The sequence below is a fragment of the Perissodus microlepis genome, chromosome 7 (assembly GCF_051167445.1).
Source record: "Perissodus microlepis isolate ML-2025 ecotype Zambia chromosome 7, ASM5116744v1, whole genome shotgun sequence".
Classification (NCBI taxonomy): Eukaryota; Metazoa; Chordata; class Actinopteri; order Cichliformes; family Cichlidae; genus Perissodus; species Perissodus microlepis.
Window position 1 is genome coordinate 28,650,889 of NC_140467.1, and position 7,902 is coordinate 28,658,790.

Consider the following 7,902-nt stretch of genomic DNA (forward strand, 5'->3'; position numbering starts at 1 on the left):
TCCTTGAGGTTGCCACACAAACTGGCGAATTAGCTCTAGCTGCTAATCGTTAGCTTCATGGCTAATCTGCATCGCTACCAAATAAACATTAAATATACACTAAAATGCACTAAAAATACACAATAAATAAACACTACACATAATGGGAATTAACAGCCAACTTTCCCACATTCTCTGCAACCCTGTGGACTTATCTTTAGACCAAAGTCAAGTTATTTAGTATTTTGTATCTGCTTACCTGCAAATATATAGATATAGTACATCGTTACACATTTGTACACAGTCTCACACAGCTCTTGTTAGTCGTACTGTATGAGTGGCCTGGCTTGTTTGCTCCCACTGCTCCTGCTATTCATTTCAGGAGATACTCCCTCTTGTGGTGTAACAGGAATAAGTACTCTCTTGCACTATGTCTCATTGGAGATTGGGGCACACATTATTTTACAACATCCATCCATCCATTCACTTCTGCTTATCCTTTTCAGGGTCGCGGGGGGCGCTGGAGCCTATCCCAGCTGTCATAGGGCGAGAGGCGGGGTACACCCTGGACAGGTCACCAGTCTGTCGCAGGGACAGACAATCATTCACGCTCACATTCACTCCCACATTCACACCTATGGGCAATTTGGATTAACCAATTAACCTATCCCCACTAACTGCATTATTTTACAACAACTAATGAAAATTGTTATGGTACGGCTGTGTGGTAGGCAGCATGTAGGACCCAAACGCATGTCACTCAAATGGAGGAATAGACTTAAAGAGGCTGCTTTATGGCGGTGCAAAAACTCCACAAAAATAAACACGCAAAAAACAAACATAAACTAGAAGCTAATGCTAGACACATGGAAACATGGAAACGGAGCCCAGGGAGAAACACACACAGCATGAAGAGGGTGCAACACAACACTGACAGAGAGAAACACTGCACCTAAATACAGTGAGGGATGACGAGGGAATGAGACACAGAAGGAGAGCACAGCTGGGAGTAATCAGACCAGACGAGACAAGGGAAGCAAAACCAGACACATGCACACAGGACAGGAACTATCAAAAATAAACAGGAAACACAAGACGGGGAAAGAGGCATGGACTTGACACAGAACAGAGGGGACACAGAAGCAAAAGGAACTACTAGAGCTTACAAATACAGAACCATAAACCAAAAGACTAGTAGTGATAAATCATGATGAAATCAAAACACAATAAATAATACAAAAATCGCCGACCAATGACCGTGACAAAAATATTTGAACAATCAAAACATTTTAACCAAATTGTAAATAAAAGATTATGTGGGGTGTCTTGTTTTTGTCAATAATGCCTTTCTTGTCCTTACACTAATCTCCCCTCAAACTTCAAACTGACATCATTTTACCAGCTAACACAGGACTCGTGCTTTCAGTGATGATAAACCTACACGCATTCGTCTCTCTCCAGTCCGAACAAGTACCGACACGTCCATTTAGGGATGCGGACTTTGTTGGTTTGTGTGATGTTGTGGGCTTGGTCTGTTATTTGTCCTGTTTTTGTTTAACTGGTCTGTGTCATACTTTGCTCATTTTTCTTTACATTGAATTTTTATTGTTATTTTGGCCTTTGCCCAGTTTGACTTCTATCGAGAAATGTTGTAAAATGACCACCATTATGTAGAAAGGCACCACAGACAACCTGATGCCGTTTCAACAGCAAAATTTCATTTAGTAAGTCAAAGTATTCAAAAAATACTGATACTTTTTTAAAAAATTTGTTCTTTAGAGTTTTGTCATCATACAGACGCAAACATGTTTTATGGCCCAAACATTCCTTGTACGGACTAGTTTTAGAGGAGACTCTTATTTAAATGTAAAAGGAAAGAGGTTTGTACCTGGTATTGCTTGTTTATGTGTTTACTTCTATCTACATGTAGGTCATATTGTTTGTGTCACTTAGCTCGTTGGGATAAGCTGCAGCACCAAGAATGAAAAGTCACAAACATGCATCCAGTATATGATGAGGTTTGTTGTTTTTTACTCTGCTCGTGGGCTGTATTTTTCTCTCATTTATTTACTTTTGTTATAACAAAAAAAAGTTACACTGTGCAGAACTTCTTAAACACAAACTTCCCATTGTTATACATATACAGTTACATACAGTTATAACATGTTTTATTGTACTTTAATTTTATTAACTGTACAGTACTGTTTTGGTAACTATTGTCCATGATGTAAATATGTAAAAATTTTGTGTGGTTCTGTTCTGTGTCCTGTGTCCTGTGTCCTGTTCTGTTTGTATATGTGTCGTTTGCTGCTGTTACAACCAAATTTCTCCTTGTGGGACAATTAAAGGATTATTCTATTCTAGTCTTCTTCTATTATTAAGAAATATTCTACCACGATTTAAAATATAAAACAATACCTCCTTGTTTTATTTTGGATGAAGTAATATGTTTTAATAAAGTAGTTTCACAAACCACAACATATTGTAAAGGTTGCGTGAGAATACAAAACAAAAACACCTGGAAAGTAATGAGGTTAATTATTGACATTGTTGGATCTAGAAGACCGGTGACGATGTGCAGGGGCCATAATTTACCATAAAGTAAAAGGGTTAAATGAACTATTCAGTCTTGTGTAATTTTAGCTAAATCCAGGAGCGTCTTAGAATCAATAACTTACCATAAACATAAAAGAAATGCGACTTTCCAAAAACATAGTGAAATTGCCGGCTGCTTCGCTGTCTCACTACGTGTTGTTGTTTTGGTGATGCAACTTCCGTCGATAAATGATTGGTAGTCTACAGTGGGATTCAGCGCTCCTATTGGGCCAGAGTCTACAGTGTCTACAGTCACCGTAGACTCCGAGCCTATGAAAACACGTAACTGTTTACAGTCACCGTAGACTTTGGACAACTGTGTACATGAGTCCTTCTTCGTTGCAGGCCATTTTGAGAAAACTGGATCCAAACTTTGCTCATGTGAGGGGTGAGTTTGATCTGAAAGCATTCATAGTACACAAACCATTTATTTATTCTGCCAGGAAGTTTAGGAGAAGAGTTAAATTGCTCTTTAACAGAGTTGGATGACAAAGGTCTCATCACTATGAGAATGAAAGAGAACTTTCAGCATCTATGTTTGCCTTCAGCTAGGATGTTTGAATTTTGCGCATTGCTGGGGTTTTCAACTTTTCATATAGTGTTTGAGTCTTATGTATGTAAAAACAAACAAACAAAAACCGCCATAGTCCCCAGTCCCCCGGCTTTTTTTTTTTTTTGGGGGGGGGATGCACGTGTGACACACACACATATCCCTCATGCATGAGACACAAACACCATATGAAAAGTGGAAAACAACTTTGCACAAAAATCAAACATCCTGGGCCACCACACCAGTCCAGGTTGGTTGTCCATGAGACAGAGAGCAGACTCTAAAGCCATTTTGTGTCCACTCCGTCACTGATATTCAGAAGAGAAATTATAACAATAAGAAAGGAAGGGCAAAGCAGCAGCGCCCCGCTGTAAAGCCATCAAGCGCCCACCCAACCAAACTTCATGTAAAGTAAAAATGATGGGGACAGTAATGCTAAGATCATGAAAAGTCAAAGTTTCACACTGATCAAAAGGCCTGATTCTCGGGGACAGCGGCTAATAGGAGTTCTGCTCACCTGTTTACTACCGAGGAGAATAAATGAGAGTATGGCACAGAATAAAAATATATCAATAATCCATGGAGGGAAATAATCCCCAGGCGATCTCTAGAGGCTTCAAACTACTACTGCTTCAAAGCTTGCTTCGGTATGGATCATTACAAGTGACTGATGACATCTGGAGTAGGAAGCTCTGATTAAATCACATGACTGGTCAAAGCCATCGATACAGCCATTTAACCATCCCAGCACACTGTAGTAAAGCTTGTAATGAACCACCGGTCTGGTCCATAAATTGCCAATACTGGAGTTGTTTGGAGCTCTGTGCGCAGTAGCGTTAGTGACGGGCATGCTCGGAGGCGTGCTCCATAACCTGTATAGAGTAATCTGTCATGCACAGGAATAAGCTGCATAAAGTCTTGGTTAGTTACAATAATACCTTGATAAAATTCAGTGTTGAGTCTTTACTTGAGTCACCATCAACAAAGGTTGTCCTGCTGCCTCTTCTCTAATCCCGATTCATTTTAGGAACAGAGGCATCTTTCAACATGGTGCACCTACACCTCTCTCAGGAGGGAAGATTAAGGCACAAATTAGAGACAGGACAAAAACCATAGCAGATGTGTCACACATTGCAGGATGGTTCCATGGTGTCTAATGTGTTCAGGTTCAGACAATCAAAAACCTGACTTATGGAGACTGAAAAGTCTCTTATTGGTTGTAATAGTTGTTTATCCAAAGGGTGGAGCTCCACACAGTAAAGTTTAAGGACATTTCCGTGCAGAGTCATTAGCTGATGAACTTGTAATAAGGAGACTTTAACTGAGGTGAAAGTGAACCTCTGTCAGGCCTCCCGTCTCAGATTCTCGTTATTTCTAACCAGGACAAACAAAATAAGAGGAAAGCATTAGCACTGACACACACACTGTTTTGTTCTTCACTTCCAGCTGGGATTCAGCTTCATCTGAATAGTTCACATAGAACAGGATAAAAGCTTCTGATTAATGATTATTGGTCTATATAACTTTTTTTTAAACAAAGTTTACAAAGAGCTCTGAAATAAGAGCAGAGATCTGAACACTAACCTCAAACACAAAGACAAAAGGAAAAATCAAACATAGAAACACAAACTGTCACCATGATTCATTAAAAATAAGAGTAATAAAGCTCTCATAACAGATACATTAAAGCTGCAAGAAGTAGTAACTCTCCCTTTGGAAACTGTAACAACACCCAAAACATATTTCAGCCCAAATATTAATCTGTGATTCTATAAAGGAAGAAATACATGAACATAACTTTTCTAGTGAAAATAAAAACAGTCAGTGATGAAGCTCAGAGTTCAGTCATATTAAAAGTGCAGTAAAAACTGTCAGATAAATGGTATTGATTAGGGGTGTCAACATCAGGCTGGGAGGGGCCAGAATCAGCCAACACTGTATGGTTATGGAAAACATGAGGGAGGGCATAGTTTTTGGACTTTTAACTTTATGAAAAAAGACCACAACAAAATGTTTTTGTTTTGTTTGTTTGTTTTAGTTTTAGAGCTTTTCCAGCCTCCCCCGTTATAATAATAAACAACAACTAATCAATGAGCTACCAGAACTTGTAATTTTACAGATTTATTTCTTACAATTTAAGTCCAAAGAGTCATGCTGGCGGATATCTTTTTTTAATACAGGAGAATTCTTTTTTTAGGACGAAAATCAAAAAGACATAATGTTGAAATTACCCTTTTTTTCTTATGTTAATATATCTCAGTGATTAAATGTTCAGTTAAGCTTCTTTACATTGACAGAAAGGAGGGTTTCACTGGTCCAACCCACTAAGATCAAAGTGGGCTGTAAGTGGCCCACACTGTGAAATGAGTTTGACGTCCCGGGTGAGATCAGCAGAGAACATGGAGGAAAGCAGCTCTTTGTGAGGCTGTGGATCCTCTTCATACGACCTCTCTGTGACGTCAGGCTGCTGTGGATCAGCTTTACATGAATATACAACAACATCCAGTCTATGAACAGAGGACATGGGGAAGCTTCAGACTCAAACTCTACAAGTCCTTTATACAGTCCAGGTCAAAGTCTGATGATCCTTTATTAATAAAACTTTATTGGTTAGTCAGTGTGAACAGTAAGGCTCACAGGGTGATGGCGGGGGGGGGGGATGGGTGGAGGTGACTTTTCTTTTATTTGATGTAAACTCTTTCAGTTTTGTTCTCATCTTATGAAACTCCTCAATGATCTTCTGACTCTGATCAGCTGCCTTTTTGATGGCGTCTCTTAACTTTTGATCTTCTTCAGGAGTCGCAGTCACTCTGAAGGCTTCCTTGATGAGCATTACCAGACCACCCATAACATCCAGCAGGGTTTCAGTTATAACCAGAAGTCCTGAACTCATCTCTTTCAGGTGCGACACCTGTCTGAGGGTCCTCTGAAACTCGTCCACATCAATCTGAGAGTCTCTGGCCTGAGCTTCAGCTGATTCCTTCTCCAGCTTTTCACATATCATCTTTATGTCCTCCAGGTTCTTTTTCATTGGTCTGACTTTGGCCATGAATTCTTCTCCCCACTTTTCTACTTTCTCTGACAGAATATTTATTACATTGGTAGTAACAACAGTGGCTGCAGCTGTAGCTGTAGCTACAGCTAAACTCACTCCTGCAGTGAATGGAGCTGCTAAGATCCCGCCAATAAGAAATCCAACTCCCACTTTTCTCGCAGTGTCAGTTTTACTCTGCATTTCTCTGACTTCCTTTGCAATCTTCAGGAACTCTCTCACAATCTGTCTCATCTGTGACTCGCTGCTGTTGAACTGTTGGATGAATGAAGTTGCATGTCGGACGAAAGAAGCGACCTGTGAACACATGAACATTTTTCCAGAATAACCACCAAACTAAATAAGTGGATCTAAAAAAAAATCTGAGACTGGAGTAGTCCAAATTTACCCCATTTATCAAAAGAGAAACCTGAAATAAACAGAGTTCAGCAATAAAGACTGATCACAGTTTCAGAATATATGATGTCTGGAAGCTCAACTGTCAGCCATGAGTTAGCATCCTCAGTGTTGTAACTCCACCAATACACCATCAGAAGGTCAAGGAAAGGGTGAGAGATAATTTATGTGTGTTGCACAGAGAATCGGACTGGTCTTACATAATACAGTTTAATAATTACCCTAATCTATTGATGCAAATGATGGTTTTGCAGTGGTAAAACTAAAACAGCAATATTTTTTCATGTATTATGCTGCTAACACAAATTGGCTCTTTGCAAGCCAAGAACCCAGAGTGATGATACAGCTGAGTGTCAGAAGAATGTGAGAGTCTCCGGCATGTTTGTCACAAATGGAAATAAGGGAAGTTGTTGTGTCTGTTAAAGCGTGGAATCAAATAAAAAGAGTTATGTATGCATTGCATTGCTAAAAGATTAATAAAAAATCATAATGTGTGTGTATGAGTTAAACGGTCCTTAAGACATGAGAAAAAGGAGAAGTAATTTCTGTCTGTATGAAACTTAAGAGTTATTAGGGAAGTTGAGCTGCAGCATTGTTGGGTGGAGTGGAAGAAAAGAAATGCACCAAAATTGCAAGTCATGCCAGTGCGTCAAAGAGCAAAAAGGGGGGGGGGGGCAAAGGAGGAACATGACATGTCCATAGATGGTGTTTCCGTCTAGAAGATGTCTTGACATGTCTGGACAGGTCTGTAGAGGTGTATAAAGATGGGAGGCAAAAACAGAGAGGGTTTTTAGGAAAATTGGGGGAAATAAACTGTTGTACTTGTATGGGAAAGAGTTGGAAAGGGTGGATTGTTTTCGTTTTTTAGGTGTGGTTTTTGACAAGAGATTAACTTGGAAAGATCACATAGAGCACATTGTGGGGAAAAGTAAAAAGGTTCTTAATATTTTGAGGTGTTTAGCGGGACTGACATGGGGTGCTAATTTTGATGCACTTAAGAGTATTTATATCACGATGATTCGATCAAGATTGGATTATGGGTGTGTGGTATATGGATCAGCGGCTAAGACTTCCTTGAAGACGCTGGATGTAATTCAAGTTCGAGCACTGAGACTTTGCTTAGGGGCAGTTAAAACAACACCAATATGTGCTCTACAAGTGGAATCGGGAGAAATGCCACTGTATATTAGAAAGCAACAGCTGATGGTTAATTACTGGATAAATTTGAAAGGTCATGACGAAAACCATCCTGTTAAGAAAGTGTTAGGGACTTGTTGGGAAAGAGGGAAGGTTTTTAAAAATAGTTTTGGGTGGGTTGGGGATGATAGAG